The sequence below is a fragment of the Bos javanicus genome, chromosome 19 (genome assembly GCF_032452875.1).
Source record: "Bos javanicus breed banteng chromosome 19, ARS-OSU_banteng_1.0, whole genome shotgun sequence".
Classification (NCBI taxonomy): Eukaryota; Metazoa; Chordata; class Mammalia; order Artiodactyla; family Bovidae; genus Bos; species Bos javanicus.
The window spans coordinates 58,568,006-58,581,048 of NC_083886.1; the positions used below are offsets into that span (position 1 = coordinate 58,568,006).

Below are 13,043 nucleotides of genomic sequence, written 5' to 3' on the forward strand. Positions count from 1 at the left end.
GATGGACATCTAGGTTGCTTCCATGTCCTGGCTATTATAAACAGTGCTGCGATGAACATTGGGGTACATGTGTCTCTTTCAATTCTGGTTTCCTCAGTGTGTATGCCCAGCAGTGGGATTGCTGAGTCATAAGGCAGTTCTATTTCCAGTTTTTTAAGGAATCTCCACACTGTTCTCCATAGTGGCTGTACTAGTTTGCATTCCCACCAACCGTATAAGAAGGTTCTCTTTTTCTCCACACCCTCTCCAGCATTTATTGCTTGTAGACTTTTGGATTGCAGCCATTCTGACTGGCGTGAAATGGTACCTCATAGTGGTTTTGATTTGCATTTCTCTGATAATGAGTGATGTTGAGCATCTTTTCATGTGTTTGTTAGCCATCTGTATGTCTTCTTTGGAGAAATGTCTATTTAGTTCTTTGGCACATTTTTTGATTGAGTCATTTATTTTTCTGGAATTGAGCTGTAGGAGTTGCTTGTATATTTGTGAGATTAGTTGTTTGTCAGTTGCTTCATTTGCTATTATTTTCTCCCATTCTGAAGGCTGTCTTTTCACCTTGCTTATAGTTTCCTTTGATGTGCAGAAGCTTTTAAGTTTCATTAGGTTCCATTTGTTTATTTTTGCTTTTATTTCCAATATTCTGGGAGGTGGGTCATAGAGGATCCTGCTGTGATGTATGTCGGAGAGTGTTTTGCCTATGTTCTCCTCTAGGAGTTTTATAGTTTCTGGTCTTACGTGGAGATCTTTAATCCATTTTGAGTTTATTTTTGTGTATGGTGTTAGAAAGTGTTCTAGTTTCATTCTTTTACAAGTGGTTGACCAGTTTTTCCAGCACCACTTGTTAAAGACATTGTCTTTAATCCATTGTATATTCTTGCCTCCTTTGTCAAAGATAAGGTGTCCATAGGTGCGTGAATTTATCTCTGGGCTTTCTATTTTGTTCCATTGATCTATATTTCTGTCTTTATACAACGCCACCTGTCGCTTCACCAACGTGCAGGCCTAACTAGAAGGTGTTTGTCCAGAAGTGGAATTGCTGGGTCAAGGAATTTGTGCATTCAGTAGAGAGTGCCAAATTGCTCTCCAGGGACATTGTATGGGTTTACAGTTCTGCTAGCAAAGCATGAGGAAGCCTTTCTCCACCCTTGCCAACTCAGAGCGTGATCAAACCTTTGACGTTTGCCAGTCGGCTTGGTGGAAAATGGCACCTGGGTACAGTTTCATTTGACTCTTGTTCTAAGTGAGGTTGAGCATCTTTTCGGCGTCCAGCTCTGCTGCCAGCCTCAGTACCTCTCCCCGCGCAGCCTAAGGCCCTGGCCTTGCTCGCTAACCCTTCTGCAAGATCCAGGACTTGGTTTGTTTTCTGTCGGCCAGCTTCCTGCTGAGTCACTCACGAGAAGGAAAGGGCAGCCGGCTCAGGTTATTCTGCTCTGGGAGCCATCTGAGCTACCAGTCCTGGGAGGACCTTGGGCTCTGGTATCCCCTGTGGGCGCCCAGCACCATGCACTGGATTATCACACCTGTCAAACTGCGGACCCCTGGATCCCCTGGGAGAGATGGGGTTTGTAGATGGGGATCTGGTCAGATGTGCGTGCCAACTGGGCATGCAGAGGACCCAGCTAGATTCAGAAAGGGGACGTTTGGAAGGAACTAATGTGAGCAAAGTCTTAAGTTACAAGTGACAGAATGAGAGGAACCACGCTGGGTGTGGAGAAGAAAGGATTTAAACTGTTGGAAAGGATTTGGGGCAGAAAGGGTGGTGAGCCATGGTGAAGGAATCGGGGATGTTGGGAAAAGATTCTCACTTTAATCTCTAAATGGGGACCTCCCTGGTGGTCCAGTGGTTAAGACTCCAGGCTTCTGTGTCAGGGAGTGCAGGTTTGATCCCTGGTCGAGAAACTAAGATTTTGCATGCTGTGTGGCCAATAATAAAAAAAAGAAGAAAGAAACGAAATCACTACAGATACATCCTGAATGAGATGCGCTTACCACCGGTTCCTCGCTCATCATCACTGCAGGGTTAGTGCTGAGATCTGCCCAGATGGGAAGCAGGGGTGCCCCCTTGGCTACACATGGAGGATTCAGGCTCTTGTGTGGCCACCTAGACATATGGGGACGCCTAGGGACCCTCACTGACCCTCTCTGAGTGGGTTCTGGGCATCTGTGGGACAGCCCAGGTCAGCTTATTGTCATTAGCTCAGCTGGTAAAGAATCCTCCTGCAATGCAGGAGAATCCTGGGTTCGGAAGATCCCCTGGAGAAGGGACAGGCTACCCACTCCAATATTCTGGCCTGGAGAATCCCCACGGACAGAGGAGCCTGGTGGGCTGCAGTCCATGAGGTCACAAAGAGTCGGACACAACTGAGCGACCAAGAAACTGAGCACACAACCTCCAAGACAGCCTAGGCATTTGGTTGGATTTTTGCTCACAGACTGGAAAAGCCAGCAGGAGCCAGTGGCTAGATTGCTGGGCCCTGGGGAGTCTGCCACTATTTCTTCCAGGCTTCAATCAAAAGCAAATTTGCCCTGGAAATTGCTGAGGCAGAGGCATCTTCATGGAGCCGTCTGAACATGGGGCTGTCGTGTAAGTCTAGGCCCTCCAGGGCATCCTGATTCCAGTCGGAGCTGGGCTGTGGTATTCGTGAGCCACCACCGGGGCCTGCCTGGGGCCTGTTGGGCCTGTTCCAGGCGGCCTGACCATCCACAGTCAAGCCTGTCCTCTCTCTGCTGAGGCTGGAAACCTGGAGCTGTACTCCAGGTGTGGACAAGCCAGGTGGGGCTCTTGATCGCTCTTGATCTTGGTCCTCACTCCAGTCCCTTCCCGGGCTCCCCACACGGCTGCTTCAGACAAGAGGATGGGTTCTTTACACCGTAGACTGCCGCGGGCGCAGGAGAGGGCACCCCCAGCAGCGGGCAGGGCGGGGCTGCCTTTCTGCCAAGACTGCTCGGAGTCTTCTGCACGCCACATCACTAAGCAGAGCCTTCAAGAGCTGCAGTTACAGAGGCTCTCCTCCCCCATGCCTCAGCCTCCCTGGGGGGAAAGTCCAAAAAAGTGGAGGCTGTCCCTGAGGCCACCAAGAAGCGCTTAATTGCTTTCTGAGAGAGTTGTCACCTCTGGTCTCCTCTCTTCCCCCATCAGCCTGGGCCCCCTCTGCTCCCAGCGCTGGCAGCTTTGGCTCAGAGAGCTGAGCCTGAAGACGTGTGTTTCCTGGCTGTGTCCCAAGGAACCAGAGGCCTGGGTGCTTGCTTCTCCAAATATATTGCTGCACCACCTTTGCTGAAAAAAAAGAACCCTATGTTTTGGGCGAATAAACGTGCGTTTTTCTGTGAGCCAGGCACTCATCGACAGCGGGTAGACGGTGGCCCAGGCCAGCTGAGTCAGCCAGACTCTGGAGCAAGCAGACAGCGTGAACCAGGACGAGGATCGCAGCCAGCTAAGGGCCGTGAAACGCAGGGAATATTTGGAGGTTTTCATACCAGGAGTTTAGTCAGCACCTTGTGCAATCCGATTCAGGTCGGGGGCCAAGTAGAGGGATACATATCATCAAAAGTGGGCTAAAAAGCAGTAACAAATAGACCCCAAAAGCATAATGGTCTAAATATCATAAAATTTATTTCTTACTCTTTTAACACACCAAGGCAGGGATTCTTGATTGGCCAGTGGCTTTTCTCCATATGGTGATTCAGGGACCCAGGCTCTCTCCATCTCAAGGCTCTGCTGTTCTCACTGTCACCTCCATCCAGCTGGCCAAAGAGAAGGTGGATGGGGGAGGCACACCTGCTTCTTTCCCTGCCTCCTAAGGTGTTGGCACGCATCTCTTTGGCTCACATACTATTGGTGGGAACTAGTCACATGACCACACCTGGTTGCAAGGGTAGCTGGGAAATGTAGTCTCAGTGCCTTAGCACCAGCTCTATACTATGAAAGAGGAGCAAGGATTTTGATGGACAGCTCACCATCTCTGCCAAAGGATGAATCGAGTCAGGTAGATCGTGGGACCAACAGAGAAAGCAATCCATTATGAGCTTTAAGGAACTCTCTGGAAGAACAGTCTGGGTCCTGGATCAGGGAGTTTTAGATAACTTGCTGGAAGGGATTTAGCTTTTGTCAAGGACTGAGTGAAAGAATGAAGGGATGGAGCCAAAGCAAAAGCAATACCCAGATGTGGATGTGACTGGTGATAGAAGCAAGGTCCGATGCTGTAAAGACTCTGGAAAAGACTCTGATGCTGGGAGGGATTGGGGGCAGGAGGAAAAGGGGACGACAGAGGATGAGATGGCTGGATGGCATCACCAACTCAATGGACGGGAGTTTGAGCAAACTCCAGGAGTTGGTGATGGACAGGGAGGCCTGGGGTGCTGCAGTCCATGGGGCTGCAAAGAGTCGGACACGACTGAGCGACTGAACTGAACTGAACTGAACTGAGTGATCCAACAGTTTCGGCAGAAATACAGGAAAAGTTAACAGAGAAGAAAACAGATAAGAAACACGGATAATTAGGCCCAAGAAGCCATCCTGTTCACCTGCAATTAGCCTATTGATAAGTGGTTTGTGCCCAAACTTCCTAGTCCAGTGATTGGAGCTTGGAGCCTCTGAGTACTTGAGCTCAGTGTCGGACTCTTTTCAACTCCATGGACTGTAGCCTGCCAGGCTCCTTTGTCCATGGGGTTCTCCAGACAGAATTACTGGAGTGGGTTGCCACTCCCTTCTCCAGGGGATCTTCCCGACCCAGGGATCAAACCCAGGTCTCCTGTGTCTCCTGCACTGCCAGTGGATTCTTTACCCACTGCATCAGCTGGGAAGCCTGGGGCCTCTGGCAGAGGCTAATGGACAAAGATTTGGATGCCTTGGTGTGGAGTAAGGACATAAACAGAGTGTAGGAGGAGCCTGCCACCTCCAGGTCATGGGTGAGTCAGAATCGTTCGTTTTCCTTCTCACTTGGGTCAACATGCATGATGACCTGAACCCTTCATGTGTAGGCACAATGGTTCCCGACTGCCAAGTAACAAGTCACCACAAGCTTAGAGGCCTGATCTATTATTAGCTCCCTGCTTTGTAGGTCAGAGGTCTGGGGTGGACTTGACTGGGTCCCTGCTTAAAAACTGAAGGCCAAAATCAAGGAGGTGGCCAGGCTGAGCGCTTACTGAAGGTTCTGGGGAAGAATTCACTCCCAAGTTTATTTAGGTTGTTGGCAGAACCAGTTCCCTGCGGCTGTAGGACAGAGGCCCCTGTGCTCTTGCTGGCTGCTTGCTGGTCTCCGTTCCTGGAGGCAGCCCTCAAGTCCTTTCCCTGCAGCTGCCACCCCCTGGCGACCCCGCCCCCTCCTTCAAAGCCACTGACGGTGCATCAAATCCTTCTTGTGCTTAGAATCTCTGATTCTCCTTTTGCCATCAGAGAAACTCTCTGCTTTTAAAGGGCTCTTTTAGTTTAGGTCAGGCCCATCCAGGTAACCACTCTATTTGAAGGTCTGTGGATTAGTAAATTTATTCCACTGTGAATCCCTTTTGCCATTAATGAAAGAATAACCTTAGGGGCGTCTCAGGTGGTGCAGTGGTAAAGAATCCATTTGCCAGTGCAGGAGACACAGGAGACATCCCTGAGTCGGGATGTCTTGATCCCTGGATCGGGAAGATCCCCTGGAAAAGGAAGCAGCAAGGCACTCCAGTATTCTTGCCTGCAGAATCCCATGGACAGAGGAGACAGGAGGGCTACAGTCCATGAGGTCTCAAAGAGTCAGACACGACTGAGCAACAGAGCACGCAATCACAGGGGCAACTCTCAGGGCACATCTTAGAATTCTGCCTTTCACAATGCCCGGGACATTGAGTCTGAGAACCAGAGTGGTGTCCTTTGGAGCTAAAGAGACTCTTTTGTCTTCTGGCCAAAGAGTTGTACCACTTGGTTCCACCCCGTGTGGGTGAGTGACCAACAGGCCTGGCCCCAACTCTTACCAGATACACTCTGGAGATCTACAAATAGAGAAGAAAAGGCACTCCTCTCCCTCGGAGAAAACTCCTTTCTCTGAAAGCCTCATGGACACAGGACTCCCCTAAGAAGAAGCTCAACACTGCTCTGAGCGCCCTGTCCTGGAGAGAAAGAAAGCCAGGCTCTGTCTGTTGGTTGGCTCCTGGCTTCCTTGAGGATCTGCCCTTAATAAGCTCCCAGAACTTTCTGTACCATATTTCTAGCTCCTTTCAATGCTTGTTCCTTGTAGCAAGGCCAGGTGGGGAGCCTCCCTCCACCCCCTTCTGGGGCCTTCTCCCCTTCAGCTATTCAGGAATGTAGGTGCCTGCAGTAAAAACCACTAAAGATGTTTTCTTAGCTGCAGGCCTACCCACTGGGGCCCCTCGATGCAGAAGGACCCTTTGTGCAGATTCCTCCTCCTTCTCGCCCAGGAGCTGGCATCTCAGCTCCACCTCAGCTTCGACCTTGCTCTCCGCTCCTGTGGGTGAGTTTCAGGGCCTGGAGGACTAGAAGGGGCCCCTGTGCTGCTGAGAAAACCACCTGATCCAGAGCTCCCACCAGGGGCCCTCTGCCCCGCCTGCAGCCCTTCCTTTCCCCGGGAGCCCCACGGAGGGCAGCCAGTGGCAGGCAGGCAGCAAGGGGTGGGGGACAATAAAGGCCAGGTCGTCACCCCAGTTCAAGGGGACCCAGACTGTCTCCGTAGAGCCGCTGCACAGCACTGCATAGCGAGGGCGCTAAGACTGGTGTGCATGTAGGTGCTGTCTGCTCTGCTCAGAACCTCAAAGCCGAAAGGAAAGTCTCCGATTGGCCAGACTGCCTGTTATCACTCACGCACTTGGTACCAATTTAATGGAGAATAACATCCATTTGTCAGGCACTGAACAGGTGCCGGGAGTCTGCCAGCTTGGCTGGAGCATGGTTGGGAGGGGGACATGGGGAGAGACAGGCCGAGAGCCTGGCAGCTAGTACCTCAAAGGGCAGCATCTTACCCCAGGCAACAGGAAGCCAACAGAGGGCTTTGTGTGGGCTTCCCAGATGGCACTAGTGGTAAAGAGCCCGCCTGCCAGTGCAGGAGATGTAAGAGACATGGGTTCCATCCCTGGGTCTGGAAGATCCCCTGGAGAAGGGCATGGCAATTCACTCCAGCATTCTTGCCTGGAGAATCCCGTGGACAGAGGAGCCTGGTGGGCTACAGTCCATAGCGTCAAAGAGTCAGGCACGACTGAAGCAACTTAGCATGCTTATCCCAGGATATTGAATATACAGGAGGACCCTGTTGTTTAACCACTCTATATGTAATAATTTGCATCTACCAATCCCAGCCTCCCTCCTCATCCCTCCCCTACCGGCCCCACCTTGGCAACCACAAGTCTGCTCCCTACGTCTATGAGTCTGTTTTGAAGATAAGCTCATTTGTGTCATATTTCAGATTCCACATATAAGTGATATCATGTGGTGTTTGTCTTTCTGACTTACTTCCCTTAGTGTGATCATCTCTAGTTGCTTTTCTCTTCCCTTAGTTTTTCAGGGAACCAAGCCCTCTGGTGGATGCCTTTCTGGGGAAAAGAAGAAAGAGAGAGGCTGACGGAGGCAGAGCCACTGAAAGGTCTACCGGCGCTGTGCAGGCCCTGCCCACTTCCTTTCTCTTGCAGTGAGTTTCGTCCACATGGTGTCAGAAGGGCCGTGAGTGGCGGTAGCGAGGGGCCAGTCACCTCCCCAGCCCTGGCTCAGGCTCCTGATGCCCAGCCTTTGTGTGTACTGAGTGGGCTGGCTGGATGCTTAGGTCTCTATCAGTTGTGACCACACCCTCCTGTAAGGCCCCGGGGAGAAAGCAGAACCAAGCCCTGGGAAAGATCAACAGCCACGCTTGTGGTTCTTCCAGGTGCAGCCCTTCCAATCTGAGGTCGTAGAGGAACTGAGGCTGCAGAGGGCGGGGTGGGAATCCCACGGGTCCAGGGTCACCACACCCACATCCAGAAGTGAATTCTTCTGCTTATTTCTGTCCACGGGACCGAACAGCCACCGACATCCACCGGACCAGCATCACCCAGGGGAGCTGGCCTTCGTCCTGGCCTCTCCTGGCCTCTCCTGGCCTCAGAGGAATCCAGATCACAGTTGGCGGGGTTAGATTGCTCAGGCCAACTGATCCCTTCAGAGATACACAAACTAGGGCTTGTGGAATCTCAGGGCGAATACAGAACACGCTGGCAGCCAGATCACCTGACCTCCCCCCGCCCCAGGGTGGGGGTTGTCTGACCACCCCATCACCTGACCTCAGGTCACCACCCTCCCCTGCAGTGTGGTTCTCTACTGCGTAACATAATATAATCACGGAGTAACTCCCGAGGACAGGGGCAGAGATCACGTGGCCGCCTGAGAATTCTGCCTCCAACAGGGCTGGAGGCTCCCGTCCCCCTCACCTGGCCAGACCCCCAGGCCAGCTCCTGGGAGGAAGTGTCCTTCTCAGCTCTTGACTGCCCCTAATTACTCAGCGAGGTTGGACCAGACCTCCCAATACTTCGATTAGAACAGGGTGGTGGACAGGCCGGTGGGTGGACGGCTTTTGTCTCCCAGAGGCGAGTTCCCTCCCACCCAGCTGGCCCAGATCCGCGTGTCTCAGCCTGTGGTTTCGGTGTCCAAGCCTCGAGTGCAGAGATGCCCGTGGGACGCCAAGAGGGAAGATGTTCGAACGCTTGACAGTTCTAACGGTGGTGCCCTTCCAGCCAGGATCCCCTGGCACCCCATTCTGTTCTATTCTTTTATTTGGCCATGTCAGGTGGCTTGTGGGATCTCAGTTTACTGACGAGGTACTGAACCTGGGCCACTGCAGTGAAAGCCCAGAATCGTAACCACTGGGCCACCAGGGAACTACCCACCCCCACTGGACACATACACTTTCATTTTGCATTTCTACCTGGTTCCCTCAAACTTTTCTACGCCTTAACTTTAATAAATATTTATTGAGAGCAAGCTCAGTGTACTGGCATAGGGGTTGGAGGCTAGGGGTCAGGACCCTTGCCTCCAGAAGGCTGAAAGGCAAAGAAATATAAGCTCAAAACCAGTGGCTTCCTGTCCAGGTTCTGAAACGTACTGGCCCTACGACTTCGGCCCTATGACTTCCTCGTTTGTTTGCCTGAAAAACGGGTGATACTCATGGGTTGTTGTTGAGACACTAAATATACAGATGGATCATGGCCAGAGCTTCTATAAAAATAGATCTCTGACCTGCAATCAGCGGCAACCATGCCAGGAAGCCAGCCTGCTAGCCGTAAGTCAGACTTGTAGGAAATCAGACCGCTATCCCGGACAAGTGGTCCAGAATGTCAAACAGTTACCCCGGCAGCAACCATCCCACGTCGGCAGGGCTTAATTAATGATTGACAGCTGCCCTAGCTCTTATCTGGGCTTCCAGCTTAGGACCAATCAGAGAAAACCAGGTATGCACTTCTAACCTCTCACATAGGACACCCTACTTTTTAAAAAACGTTTATTTATTCTTGGCCATGTCATGTGACATGTGGGATCTTAGTTGTCCAACCAGGGATCGAACCTGTGCCCCCTGCCTTGGAAGTTCAGTCTTAACCCATTGGGCCACCAGGGAAGTCTACGCTCTACTTCTATTATTGTTTTCATTTATTAATATCAATTATTAATATTGTTAAATATAGTAATAATTATTAATATACACCGATTTAAATATTAATTGTTTCATTTTATTAATATTAATATTGTTAAATATATTAATATTTATTAACATACACGGATTTAAACAATATTAATAGATAGTATTAATTTTTTGCCACACCGTGGGGTTTACAGGATCTTAGTTTCCAGACCAGGGATTGAACCTGGGCCCCCTGAGTCAGGAGCACAGAGTCTTAGCCACTGGACCACCAGCGAACTCCTGGGACGCTCCTATCTGGAATTATGTCACAACACAGGCAAACATCCTCCTCTGTCTCCATGTGCAGCCTCTTCCACAATCTCCCTTCCCTCCAGAAGGGCTCCAGGGGCCACAGAGGGGGTGAGCCTTCCCTCTCTCTGTCCCCGGGTCTTCTCCAAACTCAGCATACCCTGAGGGGCATCTGGGCCCTCCATCCTGGACTCACCTTTTCTATGATGCCTGGACCCTCCCAGTGGTCTCCTAAGGGCTCTCCAGCCTCATCAATCCCTCGTCTATAATGCAGTTGGAGGGATCCTACTGGAATGTGATCTTAAGAACCATCGGAAGAAACTCAGCCTCCAAGAGAGGCCTCCAAGCCGGCACCACCCACTTTTCCACCTTCATTCATTTCCCACTGGGGACGGCCCGTCCCCCACCCACCAGGTTTCGGCAAAGTCCTCTCTGTTTTTACCTGACTCCAAGAGTGAGAAGAAAGCAAAACGATGCGTGCTCTATGCCTCCCTCCTGGGTCTGCGCTCCCACCTAACTCAAGCACCTTGCCCAACTGTGAGATGCACCGAACCCAGGGATGAACAAACAGGCCTGCATCTGAGTCCTGCCTCACCACGAACTAGGCATGTTTTGCAGGCCAATTGCTTTAACTCTTTGACCCTCAGTATATGTCCATCTATGGGCTTCCCTGGTGGCTCAGACAGTAAAGAATCTGCCAGCAATGCATGGTTCATCGAGACTAACGTTCATCGAGACCCTGGTTCTCTGGGTGAAGGTCGTGAAGGTCCATGGAGTCGCATAGAGTCAGACATGACTGAGCAACTAACTCTTGCCCTTTTTTCATGTCCATCTAGAAAAACGAAGGTAATAATTCTTACCTCCTGAGGGTTATTATGAAGAGTCTATTAGATGGTGCAAACAAAATATTAAGCCTAGTGTCTGGTCCTGTGGCTCCCCAGGTGGCTCAGCGGTAAAGAATCTGCCTGCCAATGCAGGAAATGCAGATGCGGGTTTGATCCCTAGGTCAGGAAGGTCCCCTGGAGGAGGAAATGACAACCCACTCTAGTACTCTTGCCTGGAAAATTCCATGGACAGAGGAGCCTGGCAGGCTACAGTCCATGGGGTTGCAAAGGGTCGGACATGACTGAGCAACTAACACTTTCACTCTATGGGAGCCCACTTCTATTTCATCACAGAGGAGCTCCCTGGAGGCGAGGCAGCAGGTCTAAGAGGGAGATCAGAGGTCTCAGAAGGCCAGGAGGCGCTTGCATGTGTGGGCGCGCACACACACACACACACACACACCCACCACAAACACACAGGTCCATGGGAGAGTCTCAGAAGCTGCTGCTTATTCTGTGAGATGCCTCCCAACCAGCAGGCTGTGTCTCACCCTTCTACTCTGAACTGAGGTTCATCCAGGAGTCTGGAGTTTGCCAATCGACTTGACCGTGGGTCCCGTGTTGTCCAACCTCCACATTTTACAGACGAGCTAAGTGAGACCCCTGGGGCCAGAAATGACTTTTCCAAGGTCATGCAGTGTGTTGGTATCAGAGAAAGGTCCAGAACCCAGGTGCCCTGGTGCCAGCTCAGTGGGTTCCCCACCATTAAAGCCAAATACTGTGCCATCATCCCACCTGTCAGTCACTTCTCAAAAGTCGGGCCCCTGGAAGCACTCTCGATGGAGAACTTAGAAAAACTCCTGCTCTAGCCCACCCCACGTTGATGTCTGCTGGCAATGCCCGCTGTCCCAAAATGAACAGGTGACTGCTGGCACACGGCTCCCCAGCCATCTCCCCTCCGGCCACGTCCAGCCAGCCAGGCGGGCACCTGAACTGGTTGGGGCACCCGGCCTGAGACCCTCAGTTCCCACGGTCCCTGGCCCAGGCCAGCACCGGGCTCGGCAGGTGGAAGGAACCCTCCCAGCCAGCTGTGCCCTAATGCCCCTTGGCAGTGAGCTCTCTGATGCCAGCCCCCTTCCCACAATCCTGCCTCCCGCGGCCCTGGGAGACCCAGTCATTCGGTCCTTCTCTCTGGAAAAGGAGCAACGCCCTGCCCTTCTCCACAGAGGCCTCCAAGTCCCGCCTGAGACCACAGCCTTCCATTTAGAGCCGCCCCCACTCTCCCGGGAGTAGTGTGGCCATCAGGGGCTCCAGTGCCAGGGCAGCTGGGCATTCCTCTCCCTGGCTTTGCCCTGTCTGCTAAATATACATCTAGGAGGAGTCTAGGAGGGAAACGCCACAGACCTTGTTAACTCTTTCACTTCCAGCAGCCGTGGAGAGTTGGGGTGGCGGGGCGGAGCCAGGCCGGCAAGTGGGTGGAAGGGGTGCCCAAGACTGGAGGAGCCCTTGCCCAGGCTCAGCTGGAGGGGTGGGAGGCCCCAGCCATGGCCAGGGGCATGGGACCTGAGGTCAGAGGTCAGGGGTGACTGTGGGAAGTGGACCAACCATGTCCTCATCACCCCATCCCCGCTCCTGCCTAGAGGACCCCGAGAAGGAGGGTAGGTGGGAGCCCTGGGTGGGAAACCCGTTTTGGCCACGAGGCAGAGTCAGGCCCGTACCCACTTTCTCCAGGGGCACCTAGACGGTGGCCTGAGCTCTCCTTTCCAGGAGAAGGTGAGGGAGGGCCAGGTGGCAGACCGGCTACCCCCAGGGGCGTCCTCTTTCCCGGTTCCTTGAGGGGAGGTGTGATCAGACAGGAGGAGGCTCTGGACGAGCCTCCACACCCCCCTTCCCTTCTTCCCTCCCCTGCAGGGCGCCCCTCAGCCAGGCCTGCCTTCCTGCCCCCTCGGTGCCTGGGGAGCCCCCGGGGGCCCTGGCTGAAGGGCTGCAGCATCCCGGGAGCCCCGCCCCGGCACCCTACCCCGGGTCCCAGCTCGGCCCGGTGACTCACTGTGGGGTCGGCTTCTCCCCTGCCCGCTTCTCCCCGCCCCATCTCCCTCCCCTTCCCGCCCCCTCCCTCCATCCTGGCTGTGTGGGGCTGAAGTCGAGGCTCACACTCCCTGAGTGGGGAGTGTACCCTGGGCAGGAGCTTCTGGGGGAGCCTGGGACCCTAGAGGCACTGACCGAGGCCCTGCGGCTGCGGAGTCCAGGTAGGCCGGTGCCCACCGCGGGGAGGGCAGGCAGCCAATGTGGGATCAGCGGGAAGGGCTGCCCGGACCAGGCGGAACGGACGAGGACAGGG

The 13,043-nt window shown here is 53.0% G+C and overlaps 1 long non-coding RNA gene across 1 annotated transcript in view; it reads left to right on the top strand.

Moving 5' to 3' along the window:
• LOC133232938 (uncharacterized) overlaps positions 1-12,806 on the top strand; it is a 41,976-nt gene extending 29,170 nt beyond the window's left edge. The window contains exons 2-4 of the long non-coding RNA XR_009731508.1: positions 6,324-6,449; positions 7,486-9,402; positions 9,785-12,806. This is a non-coding gene — a long non-coding RNA (uncharacterized LOC133232938). The remainder of the gene's footprint in view (positions 1-6,323; positions 6,450-7,485; positions 9,403-9,784) is intronic.
• Positions 12,807-13,043: the final 237 nt, after the last annotated feature.